This window comes from Arachis hypogaea, chromosome 16 (assembly GCF_003086295.3).
Source record: "Arachis hypogaea cultivar Tifrunner chromosome 16, arahy.Tifrunner.gnm2.J5K5, whole genome shotgun sequence".
Lineage (NCBI taxonomy): Eukaryota > Viridiplantae > Streptophyta > Magnoliopsida > Fabales > Fabaceae > Arachis > Arachis hypogaea.
This window is the reverse complement of record NC_092051.1, coordinates 128338593-128357066: the sequence shown is the minus strand read 5'-3', so window position 1 is coordinate 128357066 and position 18474 is coordinate 128338593. Positions and strand designations below refer to the sequence as shown.

At 38.5% G+C, this 18474-nt stretch overlaps 1 non-coding gene across 1 annotated transcript; it reads left to right on the top strand.

The window, feature by feature from the left end:
- The first annotated feature begins 10824 nt into the window (after positions 1-10824).
- Positions 10825-10932, top strand: LOC112760099 (small nucleolar RNA R71). The gene has a single exon (XR_003180553.1). It is a non-coding gene; the product is annotated as a small nucleolar RNA R71 (small nucleolar RNA).
- The last annotated feature ends 7542 nt before the right edge of the window (positions 10933-18474 follow it).

Sequence of the window (18474 nt, the reverse complement as noted above, 5' to 3'; positions counted from 1 at the left end):
CCAAAATGAAATTCGGATAGCTAGAGTATGCACATCCTTAGCTAAGGAGTTGCAGAAGACTCCCCTAAACACTACTCACAGCTATTTCGTGGCCGCTCGAGCTGAGGTGGAGAGACTGAAAGAGATAAAGAAGGAGATGGAGGAAGAGAAAGTTGGACTAGTGTCCAATCTGGAGAAAGCTCGGTCCCAGATAAAAAAGGTCGAGGTGGTTGCGACCATGGCAGAAGGGGTAAAGAAGAGGGCGAAGGAGAGTTACACCTGAGTTTATGGGGAGACGATTGACCTCCAGGAAGAGATGGAGAAGGCCAAAGAGAGATACGCCACACTTGAAGAGTCCGTGGTCGAGGGGATGTACGAAATGTTCAACAACTTGAAGGCTCAACAATAGCTAGTAGTAGTCTTAACAACTTTTTTGAAGTTGTATTCAGATAACTTTTGAAATTTAAAGATCCTTTCTGGTCCTTAAATAATGAAGCTAGGTCTTTTGGAAGTTGGAATTAGCTTTTATACAGCTGCTTAGTTTGGTGTTATACCTTAGCTGTAACACCGTACCACACCGAGCTTTACGCCTAGGACGTAAATTAAAGGTGGTGAGGCTCTATGACCTCTAAAAGAAAACTATGTATATAGATATATTGAAAAAAAGGGAATTATCTAGGAGCCTTGAAGAAAAAGTTAAACGAAACACCAACAGAAAAGCGCATCACTCTCGATCGGGTCAACACAGAAAGGTAGATAAGATCAAGCGAAAAATATAATGTATATATAAGATCAGAGTTCCAAAGATACAAATAAAAAGCTCTAGGCTCGGCCTGCGAAGCAAAAGCCGACCAGAGTATACATATATATGTAATCCCAAGAGTAACCCAAAATATATGACAAAATACCTGTTTCTCCAAGTCAATCTCTAAGAGGGATAAAACATAATATATACAAGGTGGAGAATCTATATAAATATATAAACATAAACAAAATACAAATACCGAATCCCAAGATAGTTCTTCGCTTCCAAGAGTCTCCAAAATTCTCAGTAGTGCCTCGCGTTCTGCACTGAAAACAACAATATATGTATGGAATGAGAACCATAGATTCTCAGTATGGTAAAGGTGCCAACGTATATAATGTATAAGGTCCTGGAAAAGCCAGATACAATCCTAGAACTCCGACACTCAGATTAAAACTTAATGAAATATACTAAACTATAAGTTAGGGTGGTTGTCTAAGGTATTTAGGTCCTATATCCATCTTTAACCCAACACCCCACCTTCTATTTCCTCCTAACCCTCTGAATCACCGGTGGAACAATCCTCGTCATGCCTCTACCACACGAAGGATCTCTCAGTTGCAAAGACAAACAAAACAGACAAGAAAAGCACAGATATAGATAGTAGTTTTAGCAAATAGATCAGATAGCAGTTAGTCACAGATAAGCACTTAGGTAAACTAAAACAATTACACACTCAAATAAATCATACAAATGCACATGATGCATGCCTGTCCTATTGGCCGTAAGCTCACGCGTCGATTACTTTGCCAGAACCTGACACACCCGATAGCTAACCTAGATATCGTCTCTCTGACATGTATCCACACTCTTGGGATATAGTGTCTGCCACACTCATGGGATATACTGCCCATTACATTTCCCAGGATAAAGTGTTCCCACACTCTTGGAATATAGTGCCCGCCACACTCTTGGGATATAGTGCCCAACACACTCATGAGATATAGTACTCGACATACTTCCCAGGGTAAAGTTCTCCCACACTCTTGGGATATAGTTCCTGCCATACTCTTGGGTTAATTAGTGCCCGTCACACTCATGGGATATAGTACCCGACACACTTTACAAACAGAGAGAAAGTGATGCAACAAAAATGGAACAAAACATATAGTCTCATTTCATTATCACAATCATGGTCCTCAGAATCACTTTCAATCATCAAATAATCATTCACATTCTTCTCATAATAACACCACCCCTCAACATTCATTGCTCAAACACATAGTTCTCATCATCACCGTCATCATATCTCGTCATCTCATCCATCAACATTGCATTGTTCTCTAAAATGCCTTGTTCATCACTTTTATTATCTCATCAAACAAATTATCCCCTCTTTAAACTCCTCCAGTACCAATTTTATCTTCTTCCACTCACTAACCCTTACTTTATAATCCAAAACCTAACTAATGAACCTTAAATAGAGTTTTCAGAGGTTTAGAAAACTTAGAAAATAGTGAATAGTTCTAAATTAGTGAATTTTCATAAAACAGTGGTTTCGGAGGTTTACATGCTTGCCGAGAAAGTCAAACAATGAAAAAAATGAGTTTTAATGTAAAACAAGGTGTTGTACATATGCATCATTGCTGTGTGTACACATGCACCAGACATCTTTTCCAGCCTGTGCGTACACATCATAGTGTGCGTACGCACAACTTGCAAATTCTCAAGGTATGCATACTGGTGCACGAAATTGTGATCTCAGGCAACGGCGCCAGAAACTCTGTACGCACGTCTTAATAAATCGTTTTTCATTCACAACTTCGATACAACTAACCAGCAAGTACACTGGGTCATCCAAGTAATAAACCTTACGTGAGTAAGGGTCGATCCCACGGAGATTGTTGGTATGAAGCAAGCTATGGTCACCTTGTAAATCTCAGTCAGGCGGATATAAAATAGTTATGGAGTTTTCGAACATAAATAATAAATAGATAGAAAATAAGGATAGAAACACTTATGTATATCATTGGTGAGAATTTCAGATAAGTGTATAGAGATGCTTTCGTTCCTCTGAACTTCTGCTTTCCTGCTGTCTTCATCCAATCAGTCTTACTCCTTTCCATGGCTGGCTTTATGTAAGGACATCACCGTTGTCAATGGCTACTTTTAATCCTCTCTGGAAAATGGTCCGATGCACTGTCACTGCATGGCTAATCGTCTGGAGGCATCACCCTTGTCAATGGCTGCATCCTATCCTCTTGTGAAAATGGTCCAAATGCTCTGTCACAGTACGGCTAATCATCTGAGGTTCTCGATCATACTAGAATAGGATTCACCCTCCTTTTGCGTCTGTCACAATGCCCAACACTCGCGAGTTTGAAGTTCGTCACAGTCATTCAATCCCAGAGTCCTACTCGGAATACCACAGACAAGGTTTAGACTTTCCGGACTCTCATGAATGCTGCCATCAATCCAGCTTATACCACGAAGATTCTGATTAAGAGATCCAAGAGATAATCATTCAATCTAAGGTAGAACGGAAGTGGTTGTCAGGCACGCGTTTATAGGGAATGATGATGATTGTCACGTTCATCACATTCAGGTTGAAGTGCGAATGAATATCTTAGAAGCGGAATAAGTTGAATTGAATAGAAAAACAGTAGTACTTTGCATTAATCTTTGAGGAACAGCAGAGCTCCACACCTTAATCTATGGAGTGCAGAAACTCTACCGTATGAAAATACATAAGTGATAATGGTTCAGGCATGGCCGAATGGCCAGCCCCCATGAAAGTCTAAGATAGCATAAAACTGATCAAAGATGTCTAATACAATAGTAAAAAGTCCTATTTATACTAAACTAGTTACTAGGGTTTACAGAAGTAAGTAATTGATGCATAAATCCACTTTCGGGGCCCACTTGGTGTGTGCTTGGGCTGAGCTTGAATGTTACACGTGTAGAGGTCAATCTTGGAGTTGAACGCCAGTTTGTAACGTATTTCTGGCGTTCAACTCTGGCTTGTGACGTGTTTCTGGCGTTTAACTCCAGACAGCAGCGTAGAACTGACGTTCAACGCCCTTTTACGTCGTCTAAACTCGGCCAAAGTATGGACTATTATATATTGCTGGAAAGCCTGGATGTCTACTTTCCAACGCAATTAGAAGCGCGCCATTTTAAGTTCTGTAGCTCTAGAAAATCCACTTTGAGTGCAGGGAGGTCAGAATCCAACAGCATCAGCAGTCCTTCTTCAACCTCTGAATCTGATTTTTGCTCAAGTCCCTCAATTTCAGCCAGAAGATACCTGAAATCACAGAAAAACACATAAACTCATAGTAAAGTCCAGAAATGTGAATTTAACATAAAAACTAATAAAAACATCCCTAAAAGTAACTAGATTCCACTAAAAACATACTAAAAACAATGCCAAAAAGCGTATAAATTATCCGCTCATCACAACACCAAACTTAAATTGTTGCTTTTCCCCAAGCAACTGAAAATCAAATAGGATAAAAAGAAGAGAATATACTATAAATTCCAAACTATCAATGAAACATAGCTCCAATTAAATGAGCGGGACTTGTAGCCTTTTGCCTCTTGAATAGTTTTGGCATCTCACTTTATCCATTGAAGTTCAGAATGATTAGCATCTATAGGAACTCAGAGTTCAGATAGTGTTATTGATTCTCCTAGTTCAGTATGATGATTCTTGAACACAGCTATTTTATGAGTCTTGGCCGTGGCCCTAAGCATTTTGTTTTCCGGTATTACCACCGGATACATAAATGCCACAGACACATAACTGGGTGAACCTATTCAGATTGTGACTCAGCTTTGCTAAAGTCCCCAATTAGAGGTGTCCAGGGTTCTTAAGCACACTCTTCTTTTACTTTGGACCTTGACTTTAACCGCTCAGTCTCAAGTTTTCACTTGACACCTTCACGCCACAAGCACATGGTTAGGGACAGCTTGGTTTAGCCGCTTAGGCCAGGATTTTATTCCTTTAGGCCCTCCTATCCACTGATGCTCAAAGCCTTGGGATCCTTTTTATTTACCCTTGCATTTTGGTTTTAAGGGTTATTGGCTTTTTGCTCTTGCCTCTTGGTTTTAAGAGCTTTTGGCTTTTTCTGCTTGCTTTTTCTTTCTATTTTTTTTTCGCCTATTTTTTTTCTGCAAGCTTTGTTCTTTGCTGCTTTTTCTTGCTTCAAGAATCATTTTTATGATTTTTTAGATTTTCAAATAACATGTCTCCTTATCATCATTCTTTCAAGAGCCAACATATTTAACATTCTTAAACAACAACTTCAAAAGACATATGCACTGTTCAAGCATTCATTCAGAAAACAAGAAGCATTGTCACCACATCAATATAATTAAACTAAGTTCAAGGATAAATTCGAAACTCATGTACTTCTTGTTCTTTTGAATTAAAACATTTTTCATTTAAGAGAGGTGATGGATTCATAGGACATTCATAACTTTAAGACAAAGTTACTAAATACTAATGATCATGTAATGAAGACACAAATATGGATAAGCACTTAACATAGAGAAAACGAAAAACAGAGAATGTAAGAACAAGGAATGAGTCCACCTTAGTGATGGTGGCGTTTCCTTCTTGAGGAACCAATGATGTCCTTGAGCTCTTCTATGTCTCTTCCTTGTCTTTGTTGCTCCTCCCTCATTGCTTTTTGATCTTCTCTTATTTCATGAAGGATGATGGAGTGCTCTTGATGTTCCACCCTTAATTGTCCCATGTTGGAACTTAATTCTCCTAGAGAGGTGTTGATTTGCTCCCAATAGTTTTGTGGAGGAAAATGCATTTGAGGCATCTCCGGGATCTCATGGTGATGAGCTTCATGCGTCTCTTGAGATCCATGAATGGGCTCTCTTGCTTGCTCCATCCTTTTCTTAGTGATGGGCTTCTCTTCCTCAATGGGAATGTCTCCTTCTATGAAAGCTCCAGCTGAGTAACATAGATGGCAAATAAGATGAGGAAAAGCTAGCCTTGCCCCAGGAGAGGGCTTTTCAGCTATTTTGTAGAATTCAAGGGAGATGACTTCATGAACTTCTACTTCCTCTCCAATCATGATGCTATGAATCATGATGGCCCGATCCACAGTAACTTCAGATCGGTTGCTAGTGGGGATGATGGAGCGTTGGATGAACTCCAACCATCCTCTAGCCACAGGCTTGAGGTCCAGTCTTCTTAATTGAACCGGCTTGCCTTTGGAGTCAATCTTCCATTGAGCTCCTTCCACACATATGTCCATGAGGACTTGGTCCAACCTTTGATTAAAGTTGACCCTTCTAGTGTAGGGGCGTGCATCTCCTTGCATCATAGGCAAGTTGAACGCCAATGGTGCACGAAATTGTGATCTCCAGGCTCGAACAAATCCTGGTAATGGCTCCAAAGCTTGGTGCTCTGATCTTAATTCATAATTGTCACAACTTCGATACAACTAACCAGCAAGTGCACTGGGTCGTCCAAGTAATACCTTACGTGAGTAAGGGTCGAATCCCACGGAGATTGTTGGTATGAAGCAAGCTATGGTCACCTTGTAAATCTCAGTCAGGCAGATATAAAGTGATAATGGTGTTTTCAAATATTATATAATAAAATAGGGATAGAGATACTTATGTAATTCATTGGTAGGAATTTTAGATAAGCGAATGGAGATGCTTTTTGTTCCTCTGAACCTCCGCTTTCTTGCTATCTTCATCCAATCTGTCTTACTCCTTTCCATGGCTGGCTGTATGCAAGGGCATCACCGTTGTCAGTGGCTACATCCCCTCCTCTCAGTGAATAATATGCTCACGCACCCTGTCACGGCACGGCTATTCATCTGTCGGTTCTCGATCATGCTGGAATAGGATTCACCCTCCTTTTGCGTCTGTCACTAACGCCCTGCAATCGCGAGTTAGGAGCTCGTCACAGTCATTCAATCATTGAATCCTAATCGGAATACCACAGACAAGGTTTAGACTTTCCGGATTCTCTTGAATGCCGCCATCATTCTAGCTTACGCCACGAAGATTCTGGTTAGGAGATCTAAGAGATATTCATTCTAGCTTAATTCATGTAGAACAGAAGTGTTTGTCAGACACGCGTTCATAAGGGAGAAGGATGATGAGCGTCACACATAATCAACACCTTCATCACGTTCTTGGGTGCGAATGGATATCTTTAGAAGAGAAATAAGAAGAATTGAATAGAAAACAGTAGTACTTTGCATTAATCTTTGAGGAACAGCAGAGCTCCACACCTTAATCTATGGAGTGTAGAAACTCTACCGTTGAAAATACATAAGTGAAGGTCCAGGCATGGCCGAGATGGCCAGCCCCCTAAACGAGATCACAGGATCAAAATACGATCCAGGATGGTCAAAAAGACGTCTAATACAATAGTAAGAGGTCCTATTTATAATAAACTAGTCACTAGGGTTTACATGAGTAAGTAATTGATGCATAAATCTACTTCTGGGGCCCACTTGGTGTGTGTTTGGGCTGAGCTTAAGTGTAGCACGTGCAGAGGCCATTTGTGGAGTTGAACGCCAGTTTCTGTGCCAGTTTGGGCGTTCAACTCTGGTTCTGGATCCTTTTCTGGCGCTGGGCGCCAGATTTGGGCAGAAGGCTGGCGTTGAACGCCAGTTTACGTCGTCAATTCTTGGCCAAAGTATGGACTATTATATATTGCTGGAAATCCCTGGATGTCTAATTTCCAACGCAATTGGAAGCGCGCCATTTCGAGTTCTGTAGCTCTAGAAAATCCACTTTGAGTGCAGGGAGGTCAGAATCCAACAACATCAGCAGTCCTTTTTCAACCTCTGAATCTGATTTCTGCTCAAGTCCCTCAATTTCAGCCAGAAAATACCTGAAATCACAGAAAAACACACAAACTCATAGTAAAGTCCAGAAATGTGAATTTAACATAAAAACTAATGAAAACATCCCTAAAAGTAACTAGATCCTACTAAAAACATACTAAAAACAATGCCAAAAAGCGTATAAATTATCCGCTCATCAGCCAACCTCACATTTTTCGGACTAAAATCTAAGTATTTCCCCCGAACCATTGTAATATAATTCTTTGGATTCGGGTTCTTACTTTGATCATGGTTCCTAGTGATCCATGCATTGGCATAGAACTCTTGAACCATTAGGATGCCGACTTGTTAGATGGGGTTTGTTAGAACTCCCCAACCTCTTCTTTGGATTTCATGTCGGATCTCCGGATACTCATTTCTCTTGAGCTTGAAAGGGACCTCGGGGATCACCTTCTTCTTGGCAACAACATCATAGAAGTGGTCTTGATGGGCTTTGGAGATGAACCTTTCCATCTCCCATGACTCGGAGGTGGAAGCTTTTGTCTTCCCTTTCCCTTTTCTAGAGGATTCTCCGGTCTTAGGTGCCATCAATGGTAATGGAAAAACAAAAATCTTATGCTTTTACCACACCAAACTTAGAATTTTGCTCACCCTCGAGCAAGAGAAGAAAGAATAGATGAAGAAGAAGAAGAAAATATGGAGGAGAGGAGGGAGTGGTGTATTCGGCCAAGAAGAGAAGAGAGGGTTGTGTTGTGTGAAAATGAGGAAGAATGGAGGGCTATATATAGGGAAGGGAGGGGGGTAAGGTTCGGCCATAAGGGTGGGTTTTGGGTGGGAAATTGATTTCGAATTTTGAAGGTAGGTGGAGTTTATGAGGTAGGTTTATGGGGAAGAGTGGATGGATGTGAGTGGTGGTAGGGAAGAGTGATTGAGGTAGAGTTTTAGCGAAAAGTGTTTATTGGGAAGAGAGGATGAACATTGAGAAGAGGGAAGAGAGTGAGTGGTGGTAGGTGGGGATCCTGTGGGGTCCACAGATGCTGAGATGATCCTGTGGGGTCCACAGATCCTGAGGTGTCAAGGAATTGCATCCCTGCACCAATTAGGCATGTAAAATGCCTTTGCATGCAATTCTGGCGTTTAAACGCCGAATTGATGCTTGTTCTGGGCGTTCAACGCCCAGATGAAGCATATTTCTAGCGTTGAACGCCAACCAGATGCTTGTTTCTGGCGTTCAGCGCCAGCTCTTCTTCACTGTGCATTTCTGGCGTCTGAACGCCAGGATGCTGCTTGTTTCTGGCAACGCCAGAAACAAGCTCTGTTCTGGCGTTGAACGCCAGACAGATGCTCCTTACTGGCGTTTAAACGCCAGTGAGATCCTCCTCCAGGGTGTGATTTTTCTTCTGCTGTTTTTGATTCCGTTTTCAATTTTTATATTTATTTTGTGATTCCACATGATCATGAACCTAATAAAACATGAAATAACAATAAAAATAAATTAAAATTAGATAAATAAAAATTAGGTTGCCTCCCAATAAGCGCTTCTTTAATGTCAATAGCTTGACAATGGGCTCTCATGGAGCCTCACAGACGTTCAGAGCATTGTTGAGACTCCCCAACACCAAACTTAGAGTTTGGATATGGGAGTTCAACACCAAACTTAGAGTTTGGTTGTGGCCTCCCAACACCAAACTTAGAGTTTGACTGTGGGGGCTCTGGTTGACTCTGCAGAGGGAGAAGCTTACTGTGCCTCTTTTCTATGTTTACAGAAGGATAAACTTGAGTTGTAAACAAAAGGGAGTCCCCATTCAATTGAAGGACTAATTCACCTCTGTCAACATCAATCACAGCTCTTGCTGTGGCTAGGAAGGGTCTTCCAAGGATGATGAATTCATCCTCATCCTTTTCAGTATCTAGGACTATAAAATCAGCAGGGATGTAAAGGCCTTCAACCTTTACTAACACGTCCTCTACTTGTCCATAAGCCTGTTTTCTTAAATTGTCTGCCATCTCTAATGAGATTTTAGTAGCTTGCACCCCAAAGATTTCCAGTTTCTCTATTACAGAGAGGGGCATGAGGTTTATCCCTGAACCAAGGTCACACAGAGCCTTTTCAAAGATTATGGTGCCTATGGTACAAGGTATTAAGAACTTTCCAAGATCCTGTTTCTTCTGAGGCAATGTCAGTTGATCCAGATCACTTAGTTCATTGGTGAACAAGGGAGGTTCATCTTCCTAAGTCTCAATACCAAATAATTTGGCATTCAGCTTCATGATTGGACCAAGGTACTTGGTAACTTGCTCCTTAGTAACATCCTCATTCTCTTCAGAAGAGGAATACTCATCAGAGCTCATGAAGGGCATAAGGAGGTTCAATGGAATCTCTATGGTCTCTAGATGAGTCTCAGATTCCTTTGGTTCCTCAAAGGGAAACTCCTTATTAATCACTGGACATCCCAGGAGGTCTTCCTCACTGGGATTTATGTCCTCCCCTTCCTCTCCAGGTTCGGCCGTGTTGACTATGTCAATGGCCTTGCACTCTCCTTTTGGATTTTCTTCTGTATTGCTTGGGAGAGTACTAGAAGGGATTTCAGTGATCCTTTTACTCAGCTGGCCCACTTGTGCCTCCAAATTTCTAATGGAGGACCTTGTTTCATTCATGAAACTTACAGTGGTCTTAGATAGATCAGAGACTAAGTTTGCTAAATTAGAGGTATTTTGTTCAGAATTCTCTGTCTGTTGCTGAGTGGATGATGGAAAAGGTTTACTATTGTTAAACCTATTTCTTCCACCATTATTAAAGCCTTGTTGAGGCTTTTGTTGATCCTTCCATGAGAGATTTGGGTGATTTCTCCATGAGGGATTATAGGTGTTTCCATAAGGTTCACCCATGTAATTTACCTATACTATTGCAGGGTTTTCAGGATCATAAGCTTCTTCTTCAGAAGATGCCTCTTGAGTACTGTTGGATGCAGCTTGCATTCCATTCAGACTCTGAGAAATCATATTGACTTGCTGAGTCAATATTTTATTCTGAGCCAATATGGCATTCAGAGTATCAATTTCAAGAACTCCCTTCTTCATAGGCATCCCATTACTCACAGGATTCCTCTCAGAAGTGTACATGAACTGGTTATTAGCAACCATGTCAATGAGTTCTTGAGCTTCTGCAGGCATTTTCTTTAAGTGAATGGATCCACCTGCAGATGTATCCAATGATATTTTAGCTAATTCAGACAGACCATCATAGAATATGTCCAGGATGGTCCATTCTGAAAGCATGTCAAAAGGATACTTTTTGGTCAATTCTTTGTATCTCTCCCAAGCTTCATAGAGGGATTCACCTTTTTTCTGTCTGAAGGTATGAACATCCACTCTAAGCTTACTCAGCTTTTGAGGAGGAAAGAACTTGGCTAAGAAAGCCTTGACCAGCTTATCCCAAGAGTTCAGGCTATCCTTAGGGTGAGAGTCCAACCATATTCTAGCTCTGTCTCTTACAGCAAAAGGGAAAAGCATGAGCCTGTAGACTTCAGGATCTACTCCATTAGTCTTAACAGTATCACATATCTGCAAGAATTCAGTTAAGAACTGAAAAGGATCTTCAGATGGAAGTCCATGAAACTTGCAGTTCTGCTGCATCAAAGAAACTAATTGAGATTTTAGCTCAAAATTGTTTGCTCCAATGGCAGGAATGGAGATGCTTCTTCCATGTAAATTGGAATTAGGTGCAGTAAAGTTACCAAGTATCCTCCTTGCATTATTATTATTTTTGGCTGCCATCTCCTCTTCTTGTTCGAAAATTTCTGAAAGGTGCTTGCTGGATTGTTGTAATTTAGCTTCTCTTAGTTTCCTCTTCAGAGTCCTTTCAGGTTCTGGATCTGCTTCAACAAGAATATTCTTGTCCTTGCTCCTGCTCATATGAAAAAGAGAGACAGAAAAATAATAATAATAGGGGTCCTTTTTACCACAGTATAGAGGTCCCTGTGTGAGTAGGAGAAAAGAAGAAGAAAAAAATTCGAACACAGATGGAAGAGGGGGTTCGAATTTGGGTGAGATGAAGTGTTAGTAGATGAATAAATAAACAGAAGGAGATAAGAGAGAGAGAGAATTTTCGAAAATAATTTTTGAAAAAGAGTTAGTGATTTTTCGAAAATTAAAATAAAAAATTAAAATAATTAGTTAATTAAAAAGAAATTTTGAAAAAGAGGGAAGATATTTTCGAAAATTAGAGAGAGAGAGTTAGTTAGGTAGTTTCGAAAAAGATAAGAAACAAACAAAAGTTAGTTAGTTAGTTGAAACAAATTTGAAAATCAATTTTCAAAAGATAAGAAGATAAGAAGTTAGAAAAGATATTTTAAAATCAAATTTTTGAAAAAGATATGATTTTGAAAAAGATAAGATAGAAAGATATTTTTGAAAAGATATGATTGAAATTAGTTTTGAAAAAGATTTGATTTTTAAAATCACAATTAATGACTTGATTCACAAGAAATCACAAAATATGATTCTAGAACTTAAAGTTTGAATCTTCCTTAACAAGTAAGTAACAAACTTGAAATTTTTGAATCAAAACATTAATTGATGATGTTATTTTCGAAAATTAGGAGAAAAAGATAAGAAAAAGATTTTTGAAAAATATTTTTAAAATTTTCGAAAATAAATAAGAAAAATAAAAAAGATTTGATTTTTGAAAAAGATTTTGAAAAAGATAAGATTTTTAAATTGAAAATTTGATTTGACTCATAAAAACAACTAGATTTTAAAAAGTTTTGAAAAAGTCAACTCAAATTTTCGAAATTTATGAGTGAAAAAAAAAAGGGAAAGATATTTTTTGATTTTTAAATTTTTAATGATGAGAGAGAAAAACATGAAAATGATGCAATGCATGAAAATTTTTGGATCAAAGTATGTGATGAATGCAAGAACACTATGAATGTCAAGATGAACACCAAGAACACTTTGAATGTCAAGATGAACATCAAGAACTTATTTTTGAAAATTTTATATGCAAAGAAAACATGCAAGGCACCAAACTTAGAAATCTTTCATGTTTAGACTCTATGGATGCAAAAATGCACATGTAAAACAAGAAAAGATGCAAAACAAGAAAACATCAAGATCAAACAAGAAGACTTACCAAGAACAACTTGAAGATCATGAAGAACACTATGAATGCATGAATTTTCGAAAAATGCAAGATGAATATGCAATTGACACCAAACTTTCAACTTGACTCAAGACTCAAACAAGAAACATGAAATATTTTTTATTTTTATGATTTTTTTTTTTGGGTTTTTTGAAAATTAATGTGAAAAAGAAAAATAAGGATTCCAAAATTTTTAATATGAATTCCAGGAATCTTGTGCTCTTTAGTCTAAAGCTCCAATCTGAGGGTTAGGCATGGCTTAATAGCCAGCCAAGCTTTAGAAGATATTGATACTTTCCATGTATAGAGCAACTAAGTGTGTGAGAATCAACAAGCTCTTGTGATGATAAGTTGAAACCCCAGTCCAAAAGATTAGACATGGCTTACAGCCAGTCAGGATTCAACAAATCATCATGAAACACTAGAATTTATTCTTAAAAATTCGGAAGAAAAATATATTTTTGAAAATATTTATTTTAAAATTTTTTTTTTTCGAAAACAGATAAGAAATTTTTGAAAGGTTTTTGAAAATTTTTTGAAAATAAAACAAAAAGAAAATTACCTAATCTGAGCAACAAGATGAACCGTCAGTTGTCCAAACTCGAACAATCCCCGGCAACGGCGCCAAAAACTTGGTGCACGAAATTGTGATCTCAGGCAACGGCGCCAGAAACTCTGTACGCACGTCTTAATAAATTGTTTTTCATTCACAACTTCGATACAACTAACCAGCAAGTGCACTGGGTCATCCAAGTAATAAACCTTACGTGAGTAAGGGTCGATCCCACGAAGATTGTTGGTATGAAGCAAGCTATGGTCACCTTGTAAATCTCAGTCAGGCGGATATAAAATAGTTATGGAGTTTTCGAACATAAATAATAAATAGATAGAAAATAAGGATAGAAACACTTATATATATCATTGGTGAGAATTTCAGATAAGTGTATAGAGATGCTTTCGTTCCTCTGAACCTCTGCTTTCCTGCTGTCTTTATCCAATCAGTCTTACTCCTTTCCATGGCTGGCTTTATGTAAGGACATCACCGTTGTCAATGGCTACTTTTAATCCTCTCTGAAAAATGGTCCGATGCGCTGTCACTGCATGGCTAATCGTCTGGAGGCATCACCCTTGTCAATGGCTGCATCCTATCCTCTTGTGAAAATGGTCCAAATGCTCTGTCACAGCACGGCTAATCATCTGAGGTTCTCGATCATACTGGAATAGGATTCGCCCTCCTTTTGCGTCTGTCACTACGCCCAGCACTCACGAGTTTGAAGTTCGTCACAGTCATTCAATCCTAGAGTCCTACTCGGAATACCACAGACAAGGTTTAGACTTTCCGGACTCTCATGAATGCCGCCATCAATCTAGCTTATACCACGAAGATTCTGATTAAGAGATCCAAGAGATACTCATTCAATCTAAGGTAGAACGGAAGTGGTTGTCAGCCACGCGTTTATAGGGAATGATGATGATTGTCACGTTCATCACATTCAGGTTGAAGTGCAAATGAATATCTTAGAAGCGGAATAAGTTGAATTGAATAGAAAAACAGTAGTACTTTGCATTAATCTTTGAGGAACAGCAGAGCTCCACACCTTAATCTATGGAGTGCAGAAACTCTACCGTATGAAAATACATAAGTGATAATGGTTCAGGCATGGCCGAATGGCCAGCCCCCATGAAAGTCTAAGATAGCATAAAACTGATCAAAGATGTCTAATACAATAGTAAAAAGTCCTATTTATACTAAACTAGTTACTAGGGTTTACAGAAGTAAGAAATTGATGCATAAATCCACTTCCGGGGCCCACTTGGTGTGTGCTTGGGCTGAGCTTGAATGTTACACGTGTAGCGGTCAATCTTGGAGTTGAACGTCAGTTTGTAACGTATTTCTGGCGTTCAACTCTGGCTTGTGACGTGTTTCTGGCGTTTAACTCCAGACAGCAGCGTAGAACTGGCGTTCAATGCCCTTTTACGTCATCTAAACTCGGCCAAAGTATGGACTATTATATATTTCTGAAAATCCCTAGATGTCTACTTTCCAACGCAATTAGAAGCGCGCCATTTTAAGTTTTGTAGCTCCAGAAAATCCACTTTGAGTGCAGGGAGGTCAAAATCCAACAGCATCAGCAGTCCTTCTTCAACCTCTGAATCTGATTTTTGCTCAAGTCCCTCAATTTCAGCCAGAAAATACCTGAAATCACAGAAAAAATACACAAACTCATAGTAAAGTCCAAAAATGTAAATTTAACATAAAAACTAATAAAAATATCCCTAAAAGTAACTAGATTCCACTAAAAACATACTAAAAACAATGCCGAAAAGCGTATAAATTATCCGCTCATCACATACGCACACCCCCTCGTGCGTACGCATGAGCTCAAACACATGCTTGGTCTGTGCGTGTGCACGATAGCGTGCATACGCATGCACACCAAAATTTTAGGTTCTCTGTAACTTAGCCAAATTTAGTTTTTTGTACCTAACTTCCGACGTCCATAACTCCCTCTACAAAATTTTGATTTCCATAAAATTTAAACCATTTTAAAGCTCTTGAAATTATCTTTGTTTTGAAACAAAATTTACTCAAATCTAAAATCTGAGACTCATGTTATGGACCATCGAAGTTGGTTAAAACTCAAGTTTTTACCAAAAGAGTTCAAAACCTCTATTTTCCAAATTGTCAATTTTAAACCAAAGTTTCATAGCCCAAAACAACATTAATTATGTTCAAACCATATCCTTTCCATCCCTTTCACAACACACAAATATCTAATTTTATCATTTCCAATCCAAACAATTCATAATCAAAACAACATTATTCATAATTCATCAATATATCATTATCCTAACTCATATTCATTATCAAACCTCATCATCAATTTGTATCAACATCAATAATTCATCACATTCACATAACAAGCTCAACATTTACACCAAAATTCACTAAACCTTAACAAGTTCACGTAATCCAACTTATCCTATGGTCAACTAGCCTACGTTTTCACGTTACATTACACATTATCTACGAGAAATCAAAATCATACCTTGGCCAATTCCTCCCTAATGCCCAGAACGTCTCAAATTCCTCAATTCATAAACTTCAAGCCTCTACCACAAGAATTTTTAGCACCTAATACTCAACTCAAGCTTCTAACATCACCAATTTTGGTTCAAATTTACACATATACCCCCTAATTCACATCATTACATCCATATTCACAAATTTAATACCTAACCTCATATAATTAAAGAATTCACAAGAGTTTCGAGTTCCTTACCATTATCCACGGACAATTGGGTAAAACTCAGTGACTACCCGCAGTTAGAGTTTACCCAAACCATCAAAATCATTCAATTTATCAATATCAAAATCCAATATTTTCGAAACTGAAAAGGGGAAGTCTGTGTGAGAAAATGTGATTTTCTTACCAATTTTTTTGGTGGATTTTGTAGAGAATTCCAAGAAACGCATGGCCACTGACGGCTCGTCAATAGAAACTCCGGTTTGAAAGTTATGTAGGATTGAAATTGAAGCAAGGGTTAGGATTCTTTGATTTCATCCTTCTCCCCAATCCAGCATGTTCCTTCAATTATAAAGGGAAGGAGGCTGAGTTTTCACACTTTATATGTTGGGCCTTGGGCCCGGTCCAATCAGTTTGTCCCGTTGGCCTAAAACCTTTAAAATTAGTATCGAAATTCATATTTTAATTATTTTTACCTTTCCAAATTATCAAATTTAATTTCTAATTTGAATAATAATTAATTTATTGGTTAATTATTTACTAATTATCCGGGGTTTACATCCTACCACCCCAATAAAAAATTTTGCCCTCGAAAATATGGATCACCACGAAGCTCATTTCTGCCTCCATCACCGTTCCTACCTTGTTTGTTCCATGTTTTCAGTTGAAGCTTGAACAGAAGTAGCCATATCCTCCAAAGCAGCCATATACTTATCCGTATCACCTCACTCGTGTCTACGAGATGCCCTTTGGGTCTTGTCTACACCGAACAATCGATATTAAGGTGATCAGTCTTAATATCGCAAGTCTAGTGCTTTGAATCTCCAAAAGTATGCTCATGAATATTCATGCTATATATGTCAAGCAGACATCCTAAATAGCATGTACACACACCCAGAGTATGCTCAGAAGCATAGTCAGTCCATTCCCCAGGTTCTACTAGAACGAACTGTTCTAAAACCATAATGTAACACCCTACCACATAGAGTTTTATGCCTAGGACGTAAATCAAAGGTGGCGAGGCTCTACAACCTCTAAAAGAAAAATACGTATATAGATATATTGAAAAAAAAAGGGAATTATCTAGGAGCCTTGAAGAAAAAATTAAACGAAACAATAACAGAAAAGCACATCACTCTCGATCGGATCAACGCAGAAAGGTAGATAAGCTTGAGTGGAAAAGATAATGTATATATAAAATCAGAGTTTCAAAGATACAAATAACAAACCCTAGACTCGACCTGCGAAGCAAAGGCCGACCAGAGTATACGTATGCACATATATATATATATAATCCCAAGAGTAACCCAAAATATATGACAAAACACTTGTTTATCGAAGTCAGCGTCTAAGAGGGACAAAACATTATATATATATATATATATATATATATATATATATATATATATATATATAAGGTGAGGAATCTATATACATATATAAACATAAACAAAATATAAATACTGAGTCCCAAGATAGTTATTTGCTTCCAAGAGTCTCCAGAATGCTCAGTGCGGTACCTCACATCCTGCATCTGAAAACAAAAATATATGTATGGAATGAAAATCGGGGGGTTCTTAGTATGGTAAAGGTGCCAACGTAAATAATGTATAAGATTTTGGAAAATCCAAAGGCAATGCTAGAACTTTGACAATGAGATTAATACTTAATAAAATATACTAAACCATAAGTTAGGGTGGTTGTCTAAGGTATTTAGGTCCTATATCCATCTTTAACCCAACACCATGCCTTCTGTCTCCTCCTAACCCTCTGAATCACCGGTGGAACAACCCTCCTCACGCCTCCACCACACGAAGGATCTCTCAGTTGCAAAGACAAACAAAACAAATAAGGAAAGTACAGATATAGATAGCAGTTTTAGCAAATAGATCAGATAGCAGTTAGTCACAGATAAGCACTTAGGCAAACTAAAATAATTACATATTCAAACAAATCATACAAATACACATGATGCATGCCTTTCCTACTGGCTGTGAGCTCACGTGTCGGTTACTTTGCCAGAACCCAACACACCCGGTAGTTAGCCTGAATATTGTCTCTCTGACATGCATACACACTCTTGGGATATAGTGTCCATCACATTCTTGGGATATAGTGTCTGCCACACTTATGGGATATAGTGGCCGCTATATTTTTTGGGATAAAGTATTCCCACACTCTTGGGATATAGTGCCTGCCACACTCTTGGGATATAGTGCCCAACACATTCATAGGATATAGTACCTGACACACTTCTCAGGGTAAAGTGCTCCCACACTCTTAGGATATAGTGTCCGTCACACTCTTGGGTTATAATACCCGTCACACTCATGGAATATAGTGCTCGTCACACTTTACAAATAGAGAGAAAGTGATGCAATAAAAACGGAACAAAACATACAGTCTCATTTCACAATCACAATCGTAGTCCTCATAATCACTTTCAATCATCACATAATCATTCACATTCTTCTCATCATAACACCACCTCTCAACATTCATTGCTCAAACACATAATTCTCATAATCACCA